General features: G+C 50.2%; 1 protein-coding gene across 3 annotated transcripts in view; it reads left to right on the forward strand.

Annotated features, from left to right (window-relative positions):
- The first annotated feature begins 9,925 nt into the window (after window positions 1–9,925).
- Window positions 9,926–27,626, forward strand: part of NMUR1 (neuromedin U receptor 1) — a 51,358-nt gene continuing 33,657 nt past the window's right edge. Inside the window, exon 1 of one of the 3 annotated variants that reach the window (XM_084842103.1) lies at window positions 9,926–10,220. The gene's annotated coding sequence lies outside the window, so the exon portion shown is untranslated. Of the gene's footprint in view, window positions 10,221–13,792; window positions 14,239–27,626 lie in introns of those variants that run through there. The other 2 variants (XM_084842102.1, XM_084842104.1) reach the window with 2 other exon arrangements.

Here is a 27,626-nt window from a genome sequence, read left to right on the forward strand (position 1 = left end):
TATATGCTACCTCCACTATCAGAGGCAGTATGCTTATGTACACCAGGTGCTGGGGAACATGGGCAGGAGGGTGCTCTTGTGCTCATATCCTGCTTGTGGGTTTCCTGTGGGCAGCTGTTTGGCAACTTTGCAAACAGAATGCTGGGTTAGATGGACCCTGGGTCTGATCCAGTTGGGCCATTCTTATGTGCTTAAGGCCAACAGAGAGGGAGCCAAGCTAGTCTCCCTCGGCAGGCATTCTACACAGCCTGGGAGTGGCCACCGAGAAGGCCCTCTCTTGTGTCCCAGAAATGCATGCCTGAAGGCAGTGCTCCAAGAGAAGAGCCTCCCCAGGAGATCTTAAAACCCAGGCAGACTTCCATGGCAGCAGGCGTTCTTTCAGGGAGCCAGGTCTCAAGCTGTATAGGGCCTTGTAATTAGTAACCAGCCCTTTGAATTGTGCCCAGAAACAGACAAGTAGCCAGTGACGCTGTTGTAACAAAGGAGTCGCATGCTCCCTGTAGCCAGCCCTGGTCAACTGTCTGGCCACAGCATTCTGGACCAGCTTGTCAGGGTGGAAACTGAGCCGATAGAACCCCAGAGCAGTTTTGATTCTGAGGAGGATCAGCAATCCATGGGAGAGAAGCCAGCTCATCCCTCACAGGCACAGCAGCTGGCAGAGATTCCTCCTGCTGGCATTCCTGAGATAGATAGTGATCCTGGCAGTGAGAAAGTGCGGGAGGGGGGCTTGCTAGATGCTCGACGCAAACGCAGGGAGCGATGAGCGATGGAGGGCACGGAAAGGAGGCGTAGTGCCCGTTTGGCATGCAAGCAACGGCCGCCTCCCGTGGACCCAAGGGAAAGAGGGAGGATCTCTTCCTAGCCCATAAGTTCAGGGTCTTCAAGTGATTCTCATCCAAACGAGGATCAGCTGCCTACCCAGAGCATAGGCTACTCTGCTGTTCATTGCTTAGTTGCGGGTGATTAGCATCTGAAAGAGTAATTAAGTTGTAAAAGGATTAAAGCCTTGAAAAGAATTCTTTGGTCTGTGTCTTGAGCTGGCTATTGAAGTGTACTGAAAGAGGCTGCTAGGGCGCTCCTGACACAGCTGAAGGGTTGTGATTAATTGCGCCATGAGGAAAAGGCCACTATAATGAGCATCGCTGGGACAGGAACCTAGATTGGGGTCATGGCAGCATGGGTGGAAGGCAGTGAAAAAGCACGCTCTGCATGCCTGAAACTCATTGCATTGTGGCCTACTTTTGAGTAGACATGCAAAGAACTGAGCTGTGCTTTGTATGCTTGGTGGGGAAATGTATAAGAATTACATTTGTGTGCGCATGTATATGTGCATGACTGCATGTGTCCCCCCTCAGCCCCTTATCATACCTCACATTCCGCCCTCAGAGCCGAAAAGGTTGCACAATCCTGCAGTACAGGGAAGCATGAGATCCACCTGTGACTGTCACAGAAGCATCTCTAGCTTGGTTGACATGTGCATGTTTATCACTTGACGACTGCAAGTTCCAATGACGCTTTGCAGGTATGAATGCCCTATTGAGGATCTAACACCACCAATAAGACTGTTGGGCTGGTTCACACATTCATGACCATCCCTTGATTTCTGAACATTTGGTTACTGCTCACCAACTACTATGGGGCAACTGAGTATATGAAAACACACTCCCAAGGAGCAAGCGTCTTTTAATTTCATGGCTACAGTCACCGTCTGCGGTGATCTTGGAGCCCAAAAAAATAAAATCTGTCACTGCTTCCATTTCTTCCCCTTCCATATGCCAGGAAGTGATGGGGCCAGATGCCATGATCTTCGTTTTTTTAATGTTGAGTTTCAAACCAGCTTTTGCACTCTCCTCTTTCACCCTCAACAAGAGGCTCTTTAGATCTTCTTCGCTTTCTGCCATTAGGGTGGTATCACCTGCATATCTGAGGTTGTTGATAATTCTCCCGGCAATCTTAATTCCGACCTGTGATTCACCCAACCCGGCATTTCTCATGATGTACTCTGCATATAAGTTAAATAAGCAGGGCCACAATATGCAGCCCTGTCGTACTCCTTTCCCAATTTGGAACCAATCGGTTGTTCCATGTCTGGTTCTTACTGTTGTTTCTTGACCCTCGTACAGGTTTCTCAGGAGACAGGTAAGGTGGTCTGGTACCCCCATCTCTTTCAGAATTTGCCACAGTTTGTTGTGATCCACACAATCAAAGGCTTTAGCGTAGTCAATGAAGCAGAAATAGACGTTTTTCTGGAATTCTCTTGCTTTCTCCATGATGCAGCGAAAGTTGGCGATTTGATCTCTAGTTCAAGCCTCTTCGAAACCCAGCTTGTACTTCCGGTAGTTGTACATCCACATCAGCTTGTACATCTACAGCTGAGTGTCCTTTCGGCTTTGGCCCAGCCGCTTCACTCTTTCTGGCGCTACTTGGAAATACCCTCTGCTCTTCCTCAGTAGTATATTGGACACCTTCCGACCTGAGGGGCTCATCTTCCGGCATCATATCTTTTAGCCTTGTGATACGTTCCATAATGTATTGCATTATGCTATGGAAGACATCAAATAGGGCAAAAGGCTTGTTCTCTGCTGCCCGAGAGGGCTAGACTACATTACATGGGGTGAAGTTACAGGAGATCAGACTTGGGGCAAACATTCCAGGTAGAGCAGTTGGACCATGGGGCCAGTTACTTAGAGGGGTGGTGCGCTCTTCCCCCTTGAAGGCCTTCAAATAGAGGGTGGACATCCATTTGTTGGGGATGCTCTAACTCTTGGTTTCCTGCATTTTCTGTGTGTGTGTGTGTGTGTGTGTGTGTGAGAGAGAGAGAGAGAGAGAGAGAGAGCGCTACATAGCCTACAAAGGATTATATGAGGACTAATAAAGTGAACTCGATAGTGACAATGGACAGGAGGAGGGCTAATAAACTGAAGCTCAATACAGACAAGACTGAGATGCTCTTACTGTGTGGTTCTGCTGACCTGATGAAGGGTATTCTGCCTGCTCTGGATGGGGCTGCACTCCCTCTGAAAGAGCAGGTTTGTAGATTGGGGGGTCCTCCTGGATCCATCATTGTCACTCAAGGTTCAGCTGGCCTCGGTGGCATGGAGCACCTTCTACCAGCTATGCCCCAGTCAGGACAGGGATAATTTGGCTCCAGTAGTTTATGGTCTGGTAACCTCAAAGTTAGATTACTCCAACACCCTCTACATGAGTCTGCCTTTGAAGACAGTTCAGAAATTGCAGCTAGTGCAAAACGCAGCAGCCAGACTGATAAGAGGGACCAGAAGGTCTGAGCATATAACACTGATTCTTCTTCCCGGATGCGTATTGGAGAGGGAGAGGTCACATGATCTCCTGGGAGTTCAGAAAGAACTGCCTGCTGCAGAAGAATGTTGGGCTCTGGCAACTGCAGGGAGTGTTTTAAAAAAATAAAAAATACAAAGAAGACCCATCAAGAACTGGCTGCACTTAAAAGGTACATGGAAACCCTGTTCCCCTCCACAAAGAGAAAATTCTCACCTCTCCTAGCTTCTTTCAACAGAGTTTTTATTTTGCCCCCACCACCCAAGAAATGCCGAAAATTGAAACCTTTGGCACAGCACTATTACAAAGCTTTATATGGCTCAGGACCACAATACCTGACAGAGCACCTCTCCCGGCATGAGCGTACCCATACATACACTCATCATCTAAGGCCCTCCTCCAAGTGCCTCCTCCTAGAAGAGGATGGCAAAAAGGGAGAAGGCTTTTTTTAAAGTTAGGAAACTGCTGTGATTGTCCTGTTTTTTAAGCACATGCATTCTCCTGCAGCAGCATCGAGTCCCACACATACACACACTCTCCCCACAACCATTTCTAAAAGAGGTCCATACACTTTTCTCCATCGCCACAGTACTGGATAATGTCCCAAGGGTAACAGCCCACGGGTGGAAAAACAAAGGAAATCAAGGCTTCGCTTGCCCTTTAGCAATCCAGAAAGGGCTCCATCACCTCCCAGCCATTTGGCAATCTGGGAAGAGCTCCATCACCTCCCAGCCCTTTGGCAATCCGGGAAGGGCGCCAGCACCTCCCAGCCTGGTATAAGAAACCACAATTTGGGGGTGAACTGGTGGGGCTGTGCGTCTGCATCAGGAGCCAGAAGAGAGCTGCACCACTTTTGTTTTCTAGCAGGGCTCCTGTGCCTTTAACACAAGGATCATAGAATCATAGAATAGTAGGGTTGGAAGGGGCCTACAAGGCCACTGAGTCCAACCCCTGCTCAGTGCAGGAATCCAAGTCAGAGCATCCCTGACAGATGGCTGTCCAGCCTCATCTTGAATACCTCCAGTGTGGGAGAGCCCACCACCTCCCTAGGTAATTGGTTCCATTGTCGTATTGCTCTAACAGTCAGGAAGTTTTTCCTGATGTTCAGCCGGAATCTGGCTTCCTGTTACTTGAGCCCATTAATCCGTGTCCTGCACTCTGGGATGATCAAGAAGAGATCCTGGCCTTCTTCTCTGGGACAACCCTTCAAGTACTTGAAGAGTGCTATCTTATCTCCCCTCAGTCTTCTCTTCTCAAGGCTAAACATGCCCAGTTCTTTCAGTCTCTCTTCATAGAGCTTTGTTTCCAGTCCTCTGATCATCTTTGTTGCCCTCCTCTGAACCCTCTCCAGTTTGTCTGCATCCTTCTTAAAGTGTGGTGCCCAGAACTGGACACAGTACTCCAGATGAGGCCTAACCAGTGCTGAGTAGAGGGGAACTAGTACTTCCTGGGATTTGGAAGCTATGCTTCTATTAATGCAGCCCAAAAGAGCAATGGCCTTTTTTGCAGCCACATCACATTGTTGGCTCATATTCAGCTTGTGATCGACAACAATTCCAAGATCTTTCTTGCTTGTAGTGTGGTTGAGCCATGTATCCCCCATCCTGTAACTGTGCATTTGGTTTCTTTTTCCTAGGTGCAGAACTTGGCATTTCTCCCTATTAAATGTCATTCTGTTGTTTTCTGCCCAGCACTCCAGCCTATCAAGATCACTTTGAATTTTGTTTCTGTCTTCCAAAGTATTAGCTATCCCACCCAATTTTGTGTCATCTGCAAATTTGATCAGCATTCCCTGCACCTCCTCCTCCTCCAAGTCATTAATAACAATGTCGAAGTGCACTGGGCCCAGGACTGAGCCCTGCGGTACCCCGCTCCTTACCTCTCCCCAGTTTGAGAAGATCCCATTGATAAGCACTCTTTGAGTCCGATTCTGTAGCCAACTGTGGATCCACCGGATCGTTGTTTCATCTAGCCCACTTTGAGCTAGTTTGCTCATCAGGAGATCATGGGGCACTTTGTTGAAAGCTTTGCTGAAGTCGAGGTATATCTACAGCACTCCCACGGTCTACAAGGGAGGTTACTTGATCAAAAAATGAGATCAGATTTGTCTGGCAGGAATTGTTTTTGACAAATCCATGTTGGCTTCGAGTAATCACGGCATTGTTTTCAAGGTGCTTCCAGATGGATTGCTTTATCGTCTGCTCCAGAATTTTCACTGGGATTGATGTCAGACTGACTGGTCTGTAGTTCCCAGGTTCCTCCTTTTTACCCTTTTTGAAGATAGGGACAACATTAGCCCTCCTCCAGTCATCTGGCACTTCCCCCGTCCTCCATGATTTCTCAAAGAGAATAGACAGCGGTTCTGAGAGTTCTTCTGCCAGTTCCTTTATGACTCTAGGATGCAGTTCATCTGGCCCTGGAGATTTGAACTCATTCAAAGTAATGAGGTGTTCCTTGACCATATGCCTATCGATCTCAAGCTGCAATCCTGCCCCTTCAGACTGTACTTCGCCTTTGCTAGGGGGATCATAGACCCTCTTTTGGGAGAAGACTGAGCCAAAGTAGGAATTGAGCACCTCTGCCTTTCTTTGTCGTCTGTTATTGTTTTGCCATCCTTATTTAACAGCTGAACAACCATTTCTTTCCTCTGCCTTTTACTATGCACGTAGCTAGGGATGTCAGAGAATTCCGCCACGGATCTCGGTGAGGCCGAATGCCAGTGCATTCGGCCCCTCGAACTCCATGGTGGAACGGCCTGCCCCCCCCCGCCCCCCACGGATCCCCCCCGGGACGAGACTTACCTGGGGCGGATCTTCTGGGTGGCGGCGGCTTTGGCGGCGGCGGCGGCGGCAGCTGGTCTTCCGACCAGCTGCCGCTGCCACCATTTGCAGTCTTGTAAAAAACACACACACAAAAAACGACGTGATAGGCTACGTAAAGATTTACGTAGGCTACAATGGTGAATCAAAAAGGGACGCAAATAGCACCCGCTACGCTATTTGCGTTCCCCTTTATTTTTGCCGTCATAGTCTAGGTAAATATTTACGTAGATTAAGACGGCCAAAAACCAGGAACGCAAATGGTGGCGGCCATAGCCGCCGTCATTTGCGTACGCGGGTTTTTGTTTTTTTCTCCCCCAGAGCCCTCAATGGCCGGAAATCTGGCTGCGGACGGCTCTGGCCTGGCTGGGGCTGGCTGGCTGCTCTGCAGAGCTGCTGTGGAGCACAGCCGGCCATAGTGGATTCCGGGGGAGAGGAACAGGTCGCCTCCCCTCCCGTCGAGGATTCCGAGGGGAGGGATGGAACACCTCCCCCCCACCATCAACATAATCCGCGGAAAGGTAAGTGACTTTCGTACATCCCTACATGTAGCTGAAGAAAGCTGTTTTGTTGTTTTTAGCATCCCTCGCTAACCTCAGCTCGTTCTCAGCTTTAGCCTTCCTGACACCATCCCTGCAATTCTGTGCTACCTGCCTGTACTCTTCCTTTGTTATTTGGCCTTCTTTCCACTTCCTATATGTGTCCTTTTTTGTTTTCAGGTCATCTCTAAGCTTTTTGTGAAGCCACATTGGCTTCTTCTGTTGTCTTCCACCTTTTCTTCTTGTTGGAATTGTTTGTGATTGTGCCTTGAGAATTTCCTTTTTTAAAAGCTCCCACCCATCTTGGACTCCTTTTCTCGTTAGCGTCGCTTGCCATGGGACCTTACTGATCACTGTTCTGAGTTTATTAAAATCAGCTTTCCTTAAATCCAGGATACGCGTTTGACTACGCTCGGCTTTTGCTTCCCTTAGAACCAAGAACTCAAGTGCAACATGGTCGCTTTCCCCCAGAGTTCCTGTAACTGCTACTTTATCCACTAAGTCATCTCTGTTGATTAGGATCAAGTCAAGGATAGCCCATCCTCTAGTTCCATCCTCTACTTTCTGTAGGAGGAAGTTATCTGCCACACAAGTCAGGAATTTCCTGGAAGGGCCATGTTTTGCAGAATTTGTCTCCCAACAAATATCGGGGAAATTGAAGTCCCCCATTACTACTACATCATGCTTCCTTAAAACATTGGCTATTTGCTTTTCAAAAGTTCGGTTTGTTTCCCATACCCTGGGCATTAGTATATAGACATTGAAGACCATGTGCTTCATAGTCTGGCTTTCTTCCTACATATGTCTGAAGACTATTACTGGGCACTATCAGAGCTGTTCTCTCTGTTGCAGTGCATGCGCCTATGTCCATTGTTACCCCCAACATTACATTTCCCTTCCCCGTAGGATTCAGTTTAAAGCCCGCCTGATGAAGTTCTTCATGCTGTGGCCAAACACATTCTTCCCAGCCTTTGTGAGGTGCAACCCGTCCCTTGCCAACATCCCATCTTCCAGGAAGTATAGCGCATGGTCCCAGAATCCAAATCTCTCTCATCGCCACCACCTTCGTAGCCAGTCATTCACCCGGAGTATTTTTTGTTCCCTTTCTATCCCTCTTCTAACTACTGGAAGGATGGATGAGAAAACTATCTGGGCCCCAAAGTTCTTGAGTTTCCTTCCCAAAGTTTCAAAGTCGGACGTGATTTCTTCGTAGCTCCACTTGGCAGTATCATTTGTTCCCACATGGATGAGAAGAAAGGGATATCTGTCAGTGGGCTTTATGAGTGCAGGCAACCTTTCAGTCACGCCTCCCGGGAGACAACATACCTGGCGAGTCCACAGGTCTTCGCGACATACTTGGGTCTCGATCCCATGCAGCAAGGAGTCTCCCACTACTACCACTCTTCTCTTCTTCTTGTAGGCCTGGGTTTCATCGCCTCTGTTTGACTGACCTCAAACAGTGAGGCCTCTTGCTCACTCTCATGTAGGTTCCCCTGTGATTCTTCCTCTGCAGGCTGTCCTCCAGTCTCATCCACAAGTACCTGGAATCGGTTCCACAGCTCCCCTGCTTCCACTGGTGAGGAGTGGCGTCTAGTTCTTCTTCTCCTAACTGTCACCCTTTTCCAAGGAATATCCTCTACTCCATTTTTCTTCACCTCAGCATTTCCCACTGCCTCAGCTTGCTGTTGCTCTTCAAGCAAGAAGTTGCTCTTCATGTTGTTCTCAGGCAAGAAAACAAACATGGCACACACCTTGCAGGTCACCACCACTGGAGAGTCTTGTCCTTCCATAGCCTCTTTTCCCTTTTTGTGTCTAGCTTTGTGATTGTTCTAGACTAGCCTGTGCCTGTTCCTCTACTCAGTAGAGGTTAAAAGCAGAGTCCCACTTGTGTGAAAGTGTGTGTTACAAGACAAATAAATGCAAAATAGTTAGTTAAAACATAAAAAAAATGAAACAATGAAAAAAAAATGTTAGGGGCCTCCCCCTTGACCTCCTCTGCCGAACTCCCCTGGCCAACTCCTGTTTGCTCCCCCTGGTCGCTCGCTCTCTGGGAACTTGCTTGCTTCTGTAGTCCCTGGACCAGCTGGAGTGGCTTGCTCTGCTCTGCTCTGCTCAGCTGGGAGGCAGGAAACAGACTGAAGCTTCCTGCCCACTCAGCTGCTGGGAGTACTCAGGCCACACACCCCCAATCCAGTTGGAGCTCTCAGAAGCGCCTGGTGAGCTCACAGCCACTCAGGAGGATAAAGGGCAGCCCCCTGGGCTTCCTGCAGCCCACCTACCTCTCAGCCTCTGTCTCCTTTGTCTCCTTTGTCTCTTCTACCACTGCAACTCCCCTGGCCAACTCCTGTTTGCTCCCCCTGTCTGCTCACTCTGGTCGCTCACTGTCTGGGAGCTTGCTTGCTTCCGTAGTCCCTGGACCAGCTGGAGTGGCTTGCTCTGCTCTGCTCAGCTGGGAGGCAGGATGGGGAACCTCTTCCAGCCAGAGAGCCAAATTCGATTGCAAAGAGCCTCTTGGGGGCTGCGTTCCAGTGGTGGGCCACCCAAATAGAAAGAAATAGCAGCATACTGTAGCTTAAATCTCTTACTGCCAGTAACAAAGCCTTTTAAGGGAAAAAAACAGCACAGAAGTGGGGAAACCCACCAACTGATTGGTGGTTGGGGGCCAGGGGGGGCGGGGAGGGGGCATGGCCAGAGGGCCAGATTGTGACCACAGGCCTGAGGTCCCCCACCCCTGCTTTAACAACTAGGGCCAGCCAAACAGAGTGAGGACAATGCTACCTCCCCTTACTTGGGGGTGGGGGAGGAAGCAGATCCTGGCCACGAGCTCTCCCAAAGGGAGCCTGGACAAACCTCAGCCTTTTGCAAAAGTGAACAGAGAACTTTTTGATTTCCTTTCTCACATCGCAAGCCAGCAGCCAGGCTGAAGGAGACGAGGGCTGGATCCCCCCCCCAATACACACACTCGCTCAACTCCAAGTGGCACGACAAATATTTGCCCTGAATTGTTCCACGCAAAGGCCCCGGCCTCTCTTTCTTTTCCTTGCTGCAATGTACATTTGTTCACATGGGCGGCAGCCAAAGTGCTCTGAGCCATCCGGATCTTTCACTGATGGCATGAGGAACGGGGAATTCCCACCCCCACCCCCCAGACTTGTGGCACACGCGTGCAGGCTAGACAAGGACGGGCCTGTGCCACTGGCAAGACACCCAGTCAAACAATGCAGCACGTCAGCCAGGTACGGAAGCCCGCCGGGGGCTTAATAATAACCCCCTCTCTTTTTATTGGCCGCTCTGCTTGGGACTGCCAAAGGAACGGGGGGGAGGCTGGGGGCTTGTCAGGTCCCTGGGGGGCAACATCACGCGACCGTGTTCAGCCTGGTGGGATCACCTGCTGTGCGTGTCTCTCGCCCATGATGTGTTTCTTCACCGCAGCTGCTCAAGCTAATAAGCGTAGCAGGAAAGATTCCAAACAGAAAATAAGATCTGAGCGGCTGGAACAGCACTGGGGGACTGGCACAGAAAAGCAGGTTTCCCGGTTCGGAAAAGAAGCTGAAATGCAAAGGAGGTATGTGTATGGGAGAGGGGCAGAGACTCTACTTGGAAGGCCCGGTATGGGCATTCAGCCTCTACAGGCAGCTGCTGGGAGCCCAGTGCAGGGCCCAAAGCGAATGCCTGCCTTGGGGCCTCCTATAAAATATATCACCCTAAAAGTCCAGGGCAGGCTTCAGTTCTGTGCAGCTGGGGCTGCGAGCCGTCATTTCTATTTCCCACAACTGGGGAGAGGCCGTAGCTCCATGACAGAGCCAGGGCCAGCCCTCCCATTAGGCAGGGTGAGGCAGTCGCCTCCGGCGGCAGATGTTGGGCAGTGTGGAAGGGGGGCGGGGGCGGTAGCTGCCCCCTGGATGTCCCCCTCTGTTGGAGGAGGGAGCTGTGTGTTCCAGGCAGCCTGCGCAGCTGTCCTCAGGTGAAGTGGAGGATGCTGTCCCATCACCAGTGTGGAAGTAAGGTGCAGCTGCCACTTCAGTTGTCTTCCGCAGGGAGAATGGAGAATGCCTCAGGCAGCAAAATGTCCTCCCCTAGTAGAGCCCCTGATTCGAATGCAGAAGCTCCCAGGAATGATTCTTGGCATCTCCAGGTAAGGCAGAAAAAACTCCTGCCTGCAACCTTGGAGAGTCAGTGTCGACAATACTGGGGTGGGTGGACCCAGGGTCTGACTTAGTGTAAGGCCGCTGCCTATGACTGGGGATGTACGGGGTTTGTTAAATCCATCCCCTTTGTGTTTCACGTATCGTCAGGCATCTTCGTTCCATCATCCACTCTTAGACGGAATCTGATTTTTTAAAAACCAGAATGTCATTCTGCTTGTGCTAATTTACATTAGTTCTAATGTGCAGTTGCACAACTGCGTGAATCCATGTTAGTTAATGCGTATTAGCGCTAATGCGTATTAACTAATGTAGATTTATGCAAGTGTGGATTTGTGCTAATTTTGTGAGTTAGCACAAATTCCACCCCCAGCGCAAGGCCGGCCTGCAAGTCTGTGGAATCCATACGACTCAGGAAAACCTGGTTCACTGCAGAATTTGCAGGATGGATTCATAGAAATCCAAACTCATTTGAACCTGTTGCGGATTTCTCCAACATCCCTGCCTATGACACTACATCATAGGCACTCACTGTGGGACATTTAAAGGGGGCTCCCAGTTGCCCAGCACTGACTGGAGCCTGGCCTTTGGTATAAGATGAGAGATGCCAGTTCAAAGTTGTCTTGATGTTTCACATCCGCCGCCATGGGAGTGTTTGCCACAACACCCAGATGTGGAGGGTACCACTCAGTCTAAAAACGAAGGAAGAATGCCCCTCACACACACACACTTGAAGAATGTTCAAACCGTTCATTTAATCTGCATACATTTGAATAAAGCAACATTCCTGAAATGCGTGTGTGTCTGGGGGGCATATTCTATGACTCACCAGAGGCCTGATCTATGCACAGATATCAAATGAGGTGGCAGAATCACCTGCACCAACCTGAAGCCTTCTAGACATGTTGTAGGATGACATGAGGCTGGGAGTATGATGGATGGGGAGCATGGGAGTTGTGGTCCAACACATCAGGAGGGTTCCAGGTTGGGGAAAGCTGGACTACACCACTGTAAAAATGCAGGGGGAGGATCATGTTGTTGATCCCACTCCCCCTATATTAAGAGTCTCCTGCATATAGAAAACCAGCACTGGAGGAAAAAGCTGGGTGAGAACCTTTCTCCCTGCTCGGTGTTTGCTTCTTTAAAGTATTTTTATGCTAGACTCCCCAGGTGGCTTAGATATAGTCAATAAAACAAGACAGCCTCTGCCTGCAGGCTGATCATCCAAAAAGACACCACACACAAGGAAAAAGGAATAAGGAGGGGAGAGGGGAGAGGGGAGAAAAATTAAGTCTTTCAGCTGGGCCCTGCTTCCCACCCCAGTTCAGCTGAAATGGCGGTGTTAGTTTTCTGTTCACAGGGTTGTTGGCTCGAAAAAAAGCTTATTGGTTGTTGCTTTCTCACCCCGCCAACGTGGAGAAGCATTCAAAATCAGAATCCACCACCTGCCATCCAAAATGAAACTGAGCCAAAAATACTGTCCCGCTGTTGCAGGCTGCAAAAGTGGGGCAGCTGTTTGGGCAATATTCTTGCAGTGGGCGGAGGAAATATTATTTAGGGCAAGGGCCCCCAACCCCTGGGCTGCGGACCGCTACCGGTCTGTGGCCTGTTAGGAACCGGGCCGTAGGGATGTGCAAAAACCCTTTGCCTTGGGTCCGCGGGGGTCCGCAGGGGCGGGGGAAGGTGATCTGTCCCTCCCCCCTGGAATCCTTGCTGGCCCCGGCTGGCTCCAGCTGCTGGCCGGCTGCTGGGACGCAAATGGCCTCCGCATAGCGGAGGCCATTTGCGTCCCTGTTCTTCAAGTAATAGGCTACGTAAATCTTTACATAGCCTATTACTACAAAGAACAGGGACGCAAATGGCCTCCGCTATGCGGATGCCGTCCCAGCGGCTGGAAGTCTGCCAGCAAAACCATCCCCCCCCCAGTCCGTGGAAAAATTGTCTTCCACAAAACTGGTCCCTGGTGCCAAAAAGGTTGGGGACTGCTGATTTAGGGCACAATCCTATGCATGATTAGACAGGAAAAAAGTCCTACAACAATCAGTGCTGAGCATTGTAGGACTTCTTTCTGTCTAAACATGCATAGGATCGCACCCTTAAGACGCCAGGCCAGGGAAGGGGGAGGCTCATTTTAAGTCTGCGAGTGGCAGCTGTGGCTATGTAGCGTTGTTGTCCCCCCTCCCCTTCTTTTAACCAGCAGCTCCAATGATGCTCCCAGTTGCCAGTGACAAACCAGGAGGCTGCCAACCCCTCTCTGTATGAATGATACGATGTCAGGGGGTGTGCATGCGCGTGCGCGCGTAGAAAGTGGTAGAGGCACTGTGTTGCTGCCACCTCTTACACACAGAATTCTAAAAGTTGGAGGGGTCCCTGAGGGCCATCTAGTCCACCCCACTGCTCAGTGCAGGACATCCAGAGCTTGAGTATCCACAACCAATGGCTACCCAGAAGACCTCCAGGCAAAGGAGAGAAACACCCCCCCTCCCGCTCAGTAATGGATTTCATTCTCAAGCTGCTCTTACCATCAAGATGGATTTTCTAACGTTCCACCCAAATCTGCCCTCCTGTACCTGTGCCCCCTTCGATCTAGTCCTGCCCTCCCAGGCGGCAGAAAACAAGACTTTGCCCTCTCCGAGGTGACTACTAGCACATCACGGAGAAAGGGCTGCACTCTGCCTGTTTCTTATTTCCTCCTTGAAAAATTGTGGGTCGTTTTTTCTTTAAATGCAAAGGGAGGATTCATGGGCATCATCCCCGTCTCTGCGTTCTGAAATGATACGGTCCGCCCTCAGGCGGGGTCCTTTCACCGGTCAGCGCGCCACGACAGCAGCCGGGTGTGAAATGGGAGCGTGCCTCTGAGCGTGGACAGAGTGCTTTCCCGCCAGCCACTCAGGAGCGTGGGCCAGCCCGCTTCTGTCTCCCTCCCACCCGGAGGCGCAGCTTCCAGGGGGCGGGCTCCAGCAGCCCCCTCGCTTCTTGCCCGGCCGGGGCGGGGGCTCAGCGAGGGGCTCGCAGGAGGCGGCGGCGGCGGCTCCGTCGCGCGGGCACGCCCTCTGGCGGCGCCGTAAAAGCCCGGCGAGCGGCGGAGACGGGCTGCCTGCGGCTCGCCGGGCGCCTTCGACGGCGGGGCGAGCGCAGGAGGCGGCGGCGGAGAGTTTAAAGCGCCGCCGCCAGCTCTTCTCCTCCCAGCCGCCGCCCGCGGCCAGTTCCTCGAAGGATCGCGGCGGCGCAGGAGCCGCCCCGACTGACTGGTCGGCGGAGCTCAGCCGCCCCGCGGGCCAGGCTTGCAGGCGAAGCCCCCGGCCGGGAGCCGTCGCGGCGCAGCCGCCGCCCCCCGCGCAAAGGCGCGTCCCGTTACCCGATCGCGGTGAGGAGCTGCGGATCTGCCGGTTGCATGGACGGAACGGACAGCGGCAGACGGGCTGGGAAGAGAGCGAGGTGAGCGGGCAGGGAGGGACGCGGGTGCAGGCGTCAGGCTTGGGAAATCGGAGCGGCACCGGGGCTCAGATCTGCTCTCTGGAGCCATGCCGCCTGCCTTCGATGTGCGCGCTCCTTAATCCCAGTTTCGGGGGCGGGGGACTGGCCGAGGTCAATTAGTGCAGCCTTTCCCAACCGGGCGCCCTCCGGATGTGTTGGACTACAGCTCCCACCATCCCCAGCCGGGCTGGCTTCACGGGAGGCAGCATTCTGCACATTCTCAGAGGCACCTGCCTTTGTTTCTTTTCCCTGCAGGGCGCTCTCCCGCCGTCCTTCACCGGAAAATGAGCTTTCTGGAGCTCAGCCGGGGCATGGATGGATAAGCAGCCCGGTGGGGCCTGGGTGGATGGGCAGGTGAAAGGCGGCTTGATAAATAGGGTGGGTGGACAGAGAGACTGGGAGCAACTGTTTGGTCCCAAAAAGAAGAGCAGCAAGCAAACTGTTGCTAGATGGGGGGGGGGCTGGGGGGGCAGATGGAAGGATCTTTGTTGAATACGTAAATTTAAAATGGACCAATGGACCAGAGAGGTTCTGATTTAAAACAAACAAACAAACCACACAAGATTGAAGTTACCTTGACTTGGACTTAGATGACCTCTTAGATGCAGCTGTGTGGGTGAGTGTATTACTTATACCCCACCTTTCCTCCCAGAATCTCAAGATGGTGTACATGGCTCTCCCTGTTTTGTCCTCACAACAACCTTGCGAGGCAGGCTAAGCTGAGACATGAACTTCATGACTGAGTAGAGTTTTGAACCCGGGTCTCTCAGTTGTCCAGTGCACAACTTGCGACACCACACTAGCTCTCTCTTTTTTCTGGCTCAGTTCTGTGTTTGAAGTGATGTGAGGTGTGCTGGAAATGCTGCTTGTCCCGGTTATGGATGTTGCAAGCGCAACCCGCCTGCACACAAATCTCTGGTTGATGTGGCAGCGGCAGTGAGGGGGCGGGCAGCTCAGCTGCATAAACAATACAAGTAGCTGCGGGAGGGGTGTGTGTGTGTGGGGGGGCAAAACAAGATTTACAAAACAATATTTGCAATATTTGCTTTGGGGTGGCCCGTGCATCCATCATCCACTGATGAACATGTGTGTGCGGACAGAGTGGGATTTCTGAGTCAAAGCGCTTAGAGTCCGGCTTCAGTCCTGGCAAGTCTGCCATGCGAGGCCATGCACAGGCAGCTGAGGGACTGTGCCAGCTGGACAGCTCTCTGCTTGCTCCTAGTGTATGGGTGCCCCTGGGGAAAAGGGACCCTTGTGTACCTAGGACATCTCCTGATCTCCTGGTCAGGTCAGGTGCAGTAGAGTGCAGCAGGGAAGTTAAGAGGACGTCTTTCTTCACACAGCGCATAGTTAAACTGTGGAATTCACCACCACAAGACGTAGTGATGGCAATTTGGATGGCTTTAAAAGGGAGTTAGACAAATTCCGGGAGGAGAAGGCTATCAATGCTACTAGTCCTGATGGCTCTGTGCTACCTCCAGTATCAGAGGCAGCGTGTCTCTGTGCACCAGTTTCTGGGGAACATGGGCGGGAGGGTGCTGTTGCAGTCCTGCCTGCTTGTGGGTTTCCAGATGGACCTTGGTCTGATCCAGCATGGCTCTTCTTATGTTCTTAAGGTTTGATATTGTTCCATTGGAATCAGCATCCAATGTAACCGGGAAATATGTGAAGTAAAGATAGAAGACGGTGCCCCTGAGCATGTTCAGAGTCCATGCACACAGACTAAGCAGAGGGCGCTCCCACGAATCAACTCTCAGGGGAAGGGCTTCCAAACCGAAGATTCCCCAGATGAACGTGAGCAACAACAGCGAAGAGTCTTGTGTCACCTTAAAGCCTAACAACTTCATTAGACTTGAAGGCGTCGCAAGACCCTTTGTTGTTTTTGCTGCAACAGAGAAACCCGGCGACCCTCTGGAAATGGAGTAACCCGCGCCTGTTTTCTAAGCAATGAAACGCAGGGCGCAACCTGGGAATTGGGTGAGGGTCTTGCTGCAACGCTGCTCACGGAACAGCAGGACGGAAAATGGACAGTAGTTTCAATTGCTGCTGTTAGTAATAATAATCAATAATAGTAATACATACCTTATAATGCTAAGCCCTCTGCGAGGGGTAATAGCTTCATAAGGGTTGAAAGCAACGGGTTTAAAGGGGGATTCAGCAAAGTCCTGGAGGAGTGAAGGTCCATCGAAGTGTATTAGGCATGACGGCTGAATGGAACCCGCGTGGTCAGAGGCAATTTGCCACTGAATTCCAATTGCTGGGTTGCAGGGGGTGGGGGAGAGGCAAAGACGGGAGGGCTGTTGCCTTCATGCCCCCTTTGTGGCCTTCCCACAGACATCTGGTTGGGCACTGTGAAAAACAAGGTGCTGCACTAGATGGACTCTTGGTCTGATCCAGCAGGGATCTTACTTCCTTAGCACAAAGAGGTGTCTGTCCAGTGCAGCACACACACTAGAAAAGAAATAAGCGAGAGAGAGAAAGGGGGCAGGAAAAGGCAGAAGCAGGAAACAAAATTGTGCAAATAATGGGCTACTCAAACGTAACACCGTGTAGCTTACCAAATACGTCCATCGAATCTCTCTATTTCCGATATCCAGGCTGTGAGTGCTGACGCTTCTCCAACCAAAACGGCACCATCCTCACACAAGAGGGTGGTAGCAGCAAGCTTGGGGGGGGGGGGGCAGGCAAGATCTGCAGAAGTATTCCCAAAAAATCTTTGGGAACCTCTCCTCAAAACCCCCCATGGACCAATCAAGACAGGTGTGCCCAGTGGGAACGGAATGATGACTGACTGATTAAGGAAGGAGTATGAAAAACCAGAGGGAGGGGGATGGAAGGGAGTATTCTGCGAGAGGGCTTGACTGACGGAAATACTGAAGACTCCAGACTGCAACATTTTGTTGCAGTTCTCACTTGCTATGCTTTAAAACTCAAGGTGTTGAGGGAAAAGGGAGAGGGGATGTATGCCCTGACTCAACTCTAGCCATGCATTAAAGGTGTATTTAGGATTGATGACTTGTGGCAAAATGTGGATTGGGGGGGGGGAGGTGCATCACTGAATGTGTGTCCAAATGCCCATCCCATTGAAAGCAATGCAGTGTGGATAGACAGCAATGGCGCTTGGATACCCAGTGTGACTCACCTTAGATGTCTGCCCTGCATTTCCCAATTCAGTGGATGGAAGCATACTTCCACGCGTAGGTCTCCTTAACTGCTGGGGATGCGAGAAGGGCACGGTCAGGAGAGGAAAAGAAAGATACGCTTGAAGGTGTTGAAATATTTGGGAAGGATGGAGGGGGCTCCTGTCCCGCATAGGGAGGGCTGAGAGAAGAAGAACAAAGATGTTTAATGGGACTGATCCTGCCTTCTCCAACTCTCATCAGCCCCATCATGGGAATGATGGGAGTTGTAGTCCAAAACATCCAGAGGGCACCAGGTTGGGGAAAACTAGATCAGATCAGGAGTCCATCAAGTCCAGCATCCTGTTTCCCACAGTGGAACACAGGACCATCAGAAGCTGCCGTATCCACAGACCTCTGGCCCACCTGGCCCAGTATTGTTGGCACTGACTGGCAGTCGCTCTCCGGGATTTCAGGCAGGAGATTGTGCCGTCCTCCCTGTGGATGCTGCCAGCGATGGACCCTGGGACTTTCTGCATGCAAAGCAGGGCTCCGCCACTGAGCCACGGCCCCTCCGGTCCCCCTGGGTTTCGGGGGAAGCCCACAAGGAGGGCAGGCATTGCGTCAGCCCCCCCCCCGGATGGTTTAGTCCCCAGCACTCGATACCTGGATGCACGTCTTTATTTGATAGATAACTTGCCAAGTGTCATGTCGGACTGTGGCAGTCTTTGTTCATGAGCAAGAAGGCCGAGAAGACATCGTTGTCATTTTCGTTCTTTGGAAGCTGAGCACGCGCACATGCCCCACGTCCGAGTGGGGAGAGGTATCAGGGCTCCAGGGTGCACTTCCCCTAGAGGGCGTCGCAGGAGACTGGTGACGTTTCTGTGATACCCTTATATACAGGCTGAGCATAAGATGGGTTTTCACAGCATTTGCTCGCCAGCGGATTCCAGTTCCCCATCCGATCTCTGGCGGAGCCCATAGGGTTGCAGGATTTCCTGCGGAGAGCAAAGTCAGCTTGCTGCCCCCTTTGCAGATCCAGTTCCAGCACAAATGGACTCCCTGCCACACACACAGACCTCATGTGCCCCCTCCCCTCGTCCAGCGAGGGAAAGCAGATGGGTCATCTCCGCCCAGCCCATCCCCTGTGGCTTCTTGGGCCATCCCAGCTCCCATTGAGACACGTCTGCAGAATGTTACTGGCTACCAGCTGTCTTTTTCAGGCCAGGTACTGCCTCAAAGCATCCACCACCCTACTTACAGAACTCCTGAGTCAAGAATTGCAGAGTCAGAAGGATCCTGGATCTCTTTGAAGTCATAGGCACAGACAGGACCCCTGGAAGGTCTTTCAGACCATCCCCAAGCCCAGGACACTTTAAAAGAGCCAGCACCGCCGTTTCTCCCTGCCTCCTCCCCAGCAGTAATGCCCCACCTACCTTCCTCCCTTAATTCTTTTTTAAAAATAAATCTTCAAAGGCTATGCACTCTCCCTGCCCCTTCAGCACTGGGCTCTTGGTGATTTTTTTTAAAAAATGTGTGTTTATTTAGTATATTGGTGCCCCACCTGCCACACCCCATGGGCTTAAGTAATTTCAAAATCGTCTCTGCCTCCAGAAGTGCTCGCAAGTAATGGAAAGAGATGGACTGAGGGAGCAAAGAACAGAAATGCTTTCTTATGATTTACTAACAGTTTCTGGTGCCTGTGTGGGCACTGTGTGGACACTTTGGGCAACAAGCATAACTCTGGGAATCCTAGCTGTTTTCTCTTCATTGCAAAATGGTGAGGGGGGGGCATGATTACAGGGCGGAACAGGGGTGCCCATTCCTGATTTCCAAAGATCAGATCCTGTGCAGGCCAGGACACTGAGGAAGGGCCTTAGCTCAGTGGGGGAGCACATGCTTTGCAAGCAAAAGGCCCCAGGTAGGACCAGTGGAGGGTGGTGGTTCTGATGTTAGTGGGACGGTGAATCTGCTCCCAGTTTCATTCAGAACCAGCCATAACTCTAAAGGACCTCCGCACCTTGGATAGCTCCTTTAGAGTTCTCACTGAAACCCGGAGTGGATTCACGCCCCACTGACATCTGGGCCACCAGTCGGTGAAAGACCTGCTTCTGAGACCCTGGAGAGCCACCGCCAGCCGATGTAGACCTGGGGAAATGGTACCCACAAATAGAAGAGTCGCCAGTGGATTTTAGTTGTTGTTGTTCAGTCGTGTCCGACTCTTCGTGACCCCATGGACCATAGCACGCCAGGCCTTCCTGTCCTGCGCTCTCTCCCGGAGTGTACTCAAGTTCATATTCATAGCATCGGTGAGGAGATACTTATTTTAAGAATTTCTGCAGATGTTTTTATAACCCCCTGAAGAAGGCCTTAAAATACAAAAAGGTCGGAATGCATTGGTTTTTCAAAAAATAAATAACATCGTTGTTTCAGCATCCTGAGATGTTTCTCTTCCATTTGTGGGTCTATTTTGGATGCTTTCCCACTTTTGCACCAGGGGAAGTGGTACATGCAGGCTGAGCACCACAACGCAGCTCCATAATGTGTGCCTGGCATGGACTATAGCAGGGGTGCAGTACCTCAGGTCTGGGGGCCAAATCTGGCCCTCTGCGGTTTGCACAGGCTGCAGCTTCTGAACTGTCTTCAAAGGCAGCCCCAGGCAGAGCGCATTGCAGTAATCTAACTTGGAGGTTTCTTAACTGCCTTTTAAGGATGCAGTCTTCCCTTTACAATATTATAAAGATTGTATATCTGCCCCCACCCCAATGGTATATCTGGCCCCTAAATTGCAGGGCAGGGCCAGCTGGTAAAGTAAAATGGCAGGAGGAGATGACCAGCTAGGGCCATTTCCCTGCAGCAAGGCTCTTCACTCCCCCCCCCCCCAGTACTGTCCATAATGTCCAACTAGGATATTGCACAGCCGTGTCTGTTTGCACATGTCAAGAAAATGCAGTTAGATGCCCAAATGACGGCCATGCTGATGAATGCTTGCAGACAGAAAAATCGAAGCAATTCGCTACCAAAAGACAACCCATCAGCTTGGAAACCAGGAGACAGAGAAGCAGTTGTTTTTGTAGAGAGATGAAAAGACGTCACCTGCTTTGCATGTTGGAAGAGCGATATCCATGATTAATATGAATACTAAGTTGTCGATAGAAAAGTCAGCTCTTTGGCCGTAGACGAGAAACAGGTACGCGTTTGCTGGACTTTGATAAATGGGGCTGTCCATTTGAACGGGTTGTTTTAAACTGCGATGTTTGAAGAAAAAGAGGGGACCCCCACACAGCAGTGGAAGGTGTGTGCCCAAGCAGCCCGCCAGTGCTGGTTCCAGGGTTTTGGGGGGCTAGTGGGCAAGACACCCTCAGGTGGCCCCTTTGATGTGGAAGAGGTGGGCTAAGGAAACTGAGGATCCTCTCCTGCTTCCACTTGTATGCCCTGGACAAAGCGGCCCCTTTCCCAGCCTTGGAGCCCTAGCGAACGCCTGGTTTTGCCACCCTTTGGAGCCAGCCCTGCGCCTGGCTCCACTGTTCCCTCCCTGCATCACCAGGATGAGGAACAGGCCAGTCCTTCCCGACTGTGCCAGCAACGCAAGAGGCGCTTGATTTTCAAAAAGAAAAAGCAAAGCAGCTTCCAACAAGAATAAATGGAACTAAAAACTGTGCTAAATGCTAAAATGGCAGCACTACAAATGTCAGTTGTAAGCAACAATTTCTGACCAACCCGGAGCCCTCCAGATGAGTTAGACTACAGTGTCTGTGCTGGTTGGGAGATGCTGGGACTTGTAGTCCAACATGTCTGGAGGGCTCCAGGTTTGGGGAAGGCTGATCTAGACGTTTTAAAATCTTGTGGATCTTTTTTAAAGTATTCAAAAGCTGTCTTAAAAGCTGGACCATTTCAGAATGTAGGCAGGGAATATCAGTTTTGAATGCTTCCCTGTGTCAAAAAAGGAAGGGAAAAACACACACACCTACATTGTTGTAATATTGAGCACCTCCCCTGCAACTAGAAATCTAGCACATCATGGAAAAAAGTATCCAATCCAGCTACCTCCCTGCGATGCTAGTTTTTCTACTTTCTGGATTTGGTGTGTGTGTGTGATTTAATAAAGCTGGGGGCTGTTAGAAAGTGCCCCCCACCTGCAGTCTGAAGCGGTACAGTCCTTTGGCCATGTCAAGACTAAAATCTCATTCTGCAGCAGGTGTCAATCCTGAATCAATGTCAGTTGGGCAGCACAGCCAATTTGGGGTGAGTCTTATACCTTGGCCCAAGGAAGAGTCACCAGCCTTTTCAGGGAGGTGGTACCCAACTCAGTAATAGACACCACCCCCTTTCACACACCCCATGGTGTCCCCTCACATTCCAGGAGACCCACTTCAGCCCCAGTGGGAAGTAAGACCGCCCTGCTGGCATCTCCCGCCCTGCTTTTCCTCCAGCTCCCACCGCTCCATGGATAAAAACAGCCAAGAGTCTTGTGGCACCCTAAGGACTCACAGATTTATGGTGGCAGGAGCTTTTGTGGAGTAGAGCGTATTTCATCCATCCAAGGGAGAATTATGCGCCTGTCAGAGTGAGCTCTAATCCACACAAGCTGATGCCACCATAAATCTGCTAGTCTTTAAAGTGCCACAGCGCTCCTTGCTGTATTTGCAGCACCCAGCTAACAGTGACCCTGCTCGAACATGCTGTTCATTGGACACTCTGCTCTGCGGTATGTGTTTTAAAAAAATGTGTTTAAATTTCTACGCCCTGCAGTATGTTTCTCTTAAATTATATTTAAATTATAGGCTTCTCTTTGGTCATAAGGCTCTTCCCTTCCCTGGTGAGGCCACACTAAGTTTCCTCCTTTAACAGGCTGCTAGATGGACAATTAGGAAAGGGAGCTCAGGGGAGTGAATATTTTTGACAAGAAATATTTGTGATATTTCTTGTGAAATACCACCAGAAATATTTTGGCCCTCTTCCAGTCTAAATCCTCTGGCCTGGTTCCAATATCTGGAGTGTAGCTCTGCTGATTCACTCCTCTGGGAACGGCACTCTTCACTTCCTCAGAAGCCCTTTGCATTATTACTTCCCCTGTTATATAGGGGAACTTTACCTTCCTCCACAGACAGACCAGCCCATTGGTGGCCTGGGAAGTCTTTCTCAAACGGTGATCTGTTTTAGGGGGAGAGGTTTGGGGGCTTCATCTACCCCAAATCTGTGCTGGTTCTGGCCGTCCTGCCCCACCAGATCTAAAATGGGACCGGCTGCTGCAGCTAATTTTATTGTTTATACAGCAAAAAAACCCCCTACAACTCCCAGCAGTCCCTAGCCAGCCAACTGGGAGTTGTAGGATTTTTTTTTTTCTGTCTAAACATGCATAGGATTGTGCCCTTAAAAGGGACGCAAATGGCGGCGGCTATGGCGGCCGCCATTTGCGTCCATGCGCAGCCCAGCAGCAGCCGGATGTTGCTGCGGGCTGCCCTGGCCGGCGGCTCCATGGAGTTACCACGGAGAGGACCTGTCTGTCAAGGATTTCGGGGGGAGGGACGGAGCACCTCCCCCCCCACAGATGTACGAAACAAACCGGGTAAGTCGTTTCGTACATCCCTATTGGTTCTGTTGTATTGCTCTAAGAGTCAGGACGTTTTTCCTGATGTCCAGCCAGAATCTGGCTTCCTGTCACTTGAGCCCAGTATTCCGTGTCCTGCACTCCGGGGTGATCGAGAAGAGATCCTGGCCTTCCTCTCTGTGACAACCTTTCAAGTACTTGAAGAGTGCTATCATATCTCCCCTCAGTCTTCTCTTCTCAAGGATAAACATGCCCAGTTCTTTCAGTCTCTCTTCATAGGGCTTTGTTTCCAGTCCCCTGATCATCTTTGTTGCCCTCCTCTGGACCCTCTCCAGCTTGTCTGTATCCTTCTTAAAGTGCGGTGCCCAAAACTGGACACAGTACTCCAGATGAGGCCTAACAGTGCTGAGCAGAGGGGAACTAGTACTTCCTGGGATTCAGAAGCGATGCTTCTATTAATGCAGCCCAAAATAACATTTGCCTTTTTTGCAGCCACATCACATTGTTGGCTCATATTCAGCTTGTGATCAACAACAATTCCAAGACCCTTCTTGCTTGTAGTGTGGTTGAGCCATATATCCCCCATCTTGTAACTGTGCATTTGGTTTCTTTTTCCTAGGTGCAGAACTTGGCCTTTATCCCTATTAAATTTCATTCTGTTGTTTTCTGCCCAGCACTCCAACCTATCAAGATCACTTTGAATTTTGTTTCTGTCTTTTAAGGCATTAGCTATCCTTCCCAATTTTGTGTCATCTGCAAATTTGATCAGCATTCCCTGCACCTCCTCCTCCAAGTCATTAATGAAAATGTTGAAGAGCACTGGGCCCAGGACTGATCCCTGCGGTACCCCGCTTGTTACCTCTCCCCAGTTTGAGAAGATCCCATTGAGAAGCACTCTTTGAGTCCGATTCTGTAGCCAACTGTGGATCCACCGGATCGTTGTTTCATCTAGCCCACTTTGAGCTAGTTTGCTCATCAGGATATCATGGGGCACTTTGTCGAAAGCTTTGCTGAAGTCGAGGTATATGATGTCTACAGCATTCCCACCATCCACAAGGGAGGTGACCTGATCCAAAAATGATTAGGGATGGTGGAGAATTTCTCCATGAATCTCTGGGAGGCCGAATGCCAACGCATTCGGCCCCCCGAAATTGGTGGTGAAATTCTCCGCCTCCCTGCCCCCCCCGGGGTGGGACTTACCTCCTTCGAATGTCCCTCTCGGTGGCGGGTCCCGGCGGCGTTTCGGCGGGGCGGCGGCCAGTCTTCCGACCAGCTGCCGCCGCCGCCATTACTAAGTAAAGTAAAAAAAACCCAAAACCACGTGATAGGCTACATAACGATTTACGTAGCCTATCACGGCTAGATTTTCAAAGTAAATCTTTACGTAGCCTATCACGGGTGACTTTGAAAAAAAAAAGCGCGTACGCAAATGGCGGCGCCCATGGGCGCTGCCATTTGCATTCCTTATTTGGGCAGGGGTAGTCTGTATAAAGATTTGCGTTGCCGTTATTAACGCTATTTGCGTTGCCCTTATTTTCGCCGTAGTCTACGTAAATATTTACGTAGACTACCTGTGCCCAAATAAGGAACACAAATTCCTTAAATTCCCATGGGCGCCGCCATTTGCGTACGCGCTTTTTTTTTTTTCCCCCAAAGTCACCCGTGATAGGCTACATAAAGATTTATGTAGCCTATCACGGCTGACTTTGAAAATCTAGCCGTGATAGGCTACATAACGATTTACGTAGCCTATCACGTGTTTTTTGTTTTAATTTACTTTTTTTATTTCACGGTTGGGGAGACGGGGCGCTCCCCCCCGGCCTGAATTTCGGCGGCGAGGGATGGGGCGCCTCCCCCCCGACCTGAATTTCGGCCGGGAGGGGCGGGGCGCCTCCCCCCCGCCAAGAACTTCGGGGGGAGAACCGAAGCGCCTCCCCCCCACCGCGAAGCAAGCTGCAGGACCAGGTAAGGGACTTTTGTCCATCCTTAATTCAGATTCGTCTGGCAGGATTTGTTCTTGACAAATCCATGTTGGCTTAGAGTAATCACTGCGTTATTTTCAAGGTGCTTACAGACTGATTGCTTTATTATCTGCTCCAGAATTTTCCCCCGGACTGATGTCAGACTGACTGGTCTGTAGTTCCCAAGTTCCTCCTTTTTACTCTTTTTGAAGATAGGGACAACATTAGCTCTCCTCCAGTCATCTAGCACTTCACCTGTTCCCCATGATTTCTCAAAGATAATAGACAGTGGTTCTGAGAGCTCTTCTGCCAGTTCCTTTATTACTCTAGGATGCAGTTCATCTGGCCCTGGAGATTTGAACCCATTCATAGTAATTCGGTGTTCCTTGACCATATGCCTATCAATCTCAAGCTGCAATCCTGCCCCTTCAGCCTGTACTTCGCCTTTGCCGGGGGCTCATAGAACCTCTTTCAGGAGAAGACTGAGCCAAAGAAAGTAGGAATTGAGCACTTCTGCCTTTTCTTTGTCATCTGTTATCATTTTGCCATCCTTATTTAATAGCTGAACCACCATTTCTTTCCTCTGCCTTTTACTATGCACGTAGTTGAAGAAAGCCTTGTTGCTGCTTTTAGCATCCCTCGCTAACCTCAGCTCGTTCTCAGCTTTAGCCTTCCTGACACCATCCCTGCAATTCTGTGCTACCTGCCTGTTCTCTTCTTTTGTTGCTTGTCCTTCCTTCCACTTCCTGTATGTGTCCTTTTTTGTTTTCAGGTCATCTAAGCTTTTTGTGAAGCCACGTTGGCTTCTTCTGTTGTCTTCCACCTTTTTTTCTTGTTGGAATTGTTTGTAATTGTGCCTTGAGAATTTCTTTTTTTAAAAGCTCCCACCCATCTTGGACTCCTTTTCTTGTTAGAGTCGCTTGCCATGGGAACTTACTTATCATTCTTCTGAGTTTATTAAAATTGGCTTTCCTTAAATCCAGGGTACGTGTTTGGCTACACTCAGCTTTTGCTTCCTTTAGAACCATGAACTCAAGTATAACATGGTCGCTTTCCCCCAGAGTTCCTGTAACTGCTACTTTATCTACCAAGTCATGTTTGTTGGTTAGGTTCAAGTCAAGGATAGCCCATCCTCTAGTTCCATCCTCTACTTTCTGTAGGAGGAAGTTATTCGCCGCGCAAGTCAGAAATTTCCTGGAGGGGCCATGTTTTACAGAATTTGTCTCACTGGATGATTTTGGGCCAGTCACAGATTCTCAGCCCAACCTACCTCACAGGGTTGTTGCTGTGAGGATAAAATGGAGAGGAGGAGGATGGTGTAAGCTGCCTTGGGTTCCTTGCAAGAGGAAAAAAGGTGGGATATAAATGCAATAAACAAACAAACAAAAAAATATCGGGGAAATTGAAGTCCCCCATTACTATTGCATCATGCTTCCTTGAAACACTGACAAGCTGCTTTTCAAAAGTTTCATCCTCGTCTTCTCCTTGATTGGGTGGCCGGTAGTAGACTCCGACCATCATGTTCCTTTTATTCTTTGCTCCGTTTATTTTGATCCCGTCTAATACTTTAACAGCATGAAATGATGGGGCTACCAAGCTCATCCTCCTGTATTTATGTGCAGAGATATGTATTTTTCACATATAGTGCAACCCCACCTCCCTTTCTGTTCTCCTGGGTTTTTTTGAACAAGTTATATCCTTCAAATTCCTTGCTTATTCCCCCACAAACAGTAATAAATCTTTCACAGAAGTACCAAGATCACTCTTGATTTGGACATTCAATTTCTGGAGATATCAATCTTCCAGAAATGTTAGAGCTGTGGCAAAAGAAATCCCCCTTTCCTTTGTGGGGTGGGTGGGAATCGACATTTGGGTGAAAATTGCAAATCTATGCAATGCTTCCTTGCTTATCAAACCTAAACCCAGTGTAATACTTTAAGAGCCTGAAATGTGTTGTGTATAACTTTGTTAATATGTAAACTGGTACGGTTTCCTATTTTTATGAAATTTAAGAATGTAAATGCTTTTGTTTGATTAAAACAACCATTACAAAATGTACCTAGTGGTTGAGATGGAGCAGCAAACTGCAACACTTTAAGATATCCAACACATATCGTTTGCCAGTTGGGAAATTAGGCAGAAAAACAAAAGTGGAAAACAGAAACGATTAACACTGCCGTAAACAAGCTTTTATTATCTGGACTAAAGAGGTTTTAGCAGCACTACAAATACTGGTTTAAAATGACAATTTAAGATCATGGTATTTTAGCATTTTACATTTGTTTTAAGGGAGCAATCCTGTGTCCCCTAGACAGCATCTGGGGAGACACAGGATTCTTGGGTTTCCTGGCTCTGAGCTCGTAGACAGGGCTCCAAAATCGGAGTGAGGAAACCCCGCTCCCCTCCCCCTCGTAGCTGGTGTGGAGAGAACTGCGCTGGCTACCTCTCTGCACTTGCAAAATGGAGCGCAGAGATGGGGAAAAGGAGACGTTCCAGAGGCTGGGAGGGGAAGAGACTGGGGATGTGGGGCTTCGAGATATCTCCAGCCTCCTTCCTCCCCCCTCCCAGAAGCCTCCGCTACATGGGCGAAATTGCCTTTCTAGCTACAATGCAGAGCATAGGCTACTCTGCGTTCGGAGGCTTCCGAGTAGCCGGGGTGCATCCCGTAGGATCGAACCCCCAAAGAGATAACTAAACCTCACCATTATCATGGAAAAA

The sequence above is a fragment of the Heloderma suspectum genome, chromosome 3 (genome assembly GCF_057233095.1).
Source record: "Heloderma suspectum isolate Gila_16-S chromosome 3, 16-S_ref, whole genome shotgun sequence".
In the NCBI taxonomy this organism is placed as follows: Eukaryota; Metazoa; Chordata; class Lepidosauria; order Squamata; family Helodermatidae; genus Heloderma; species Heloderma suspectum.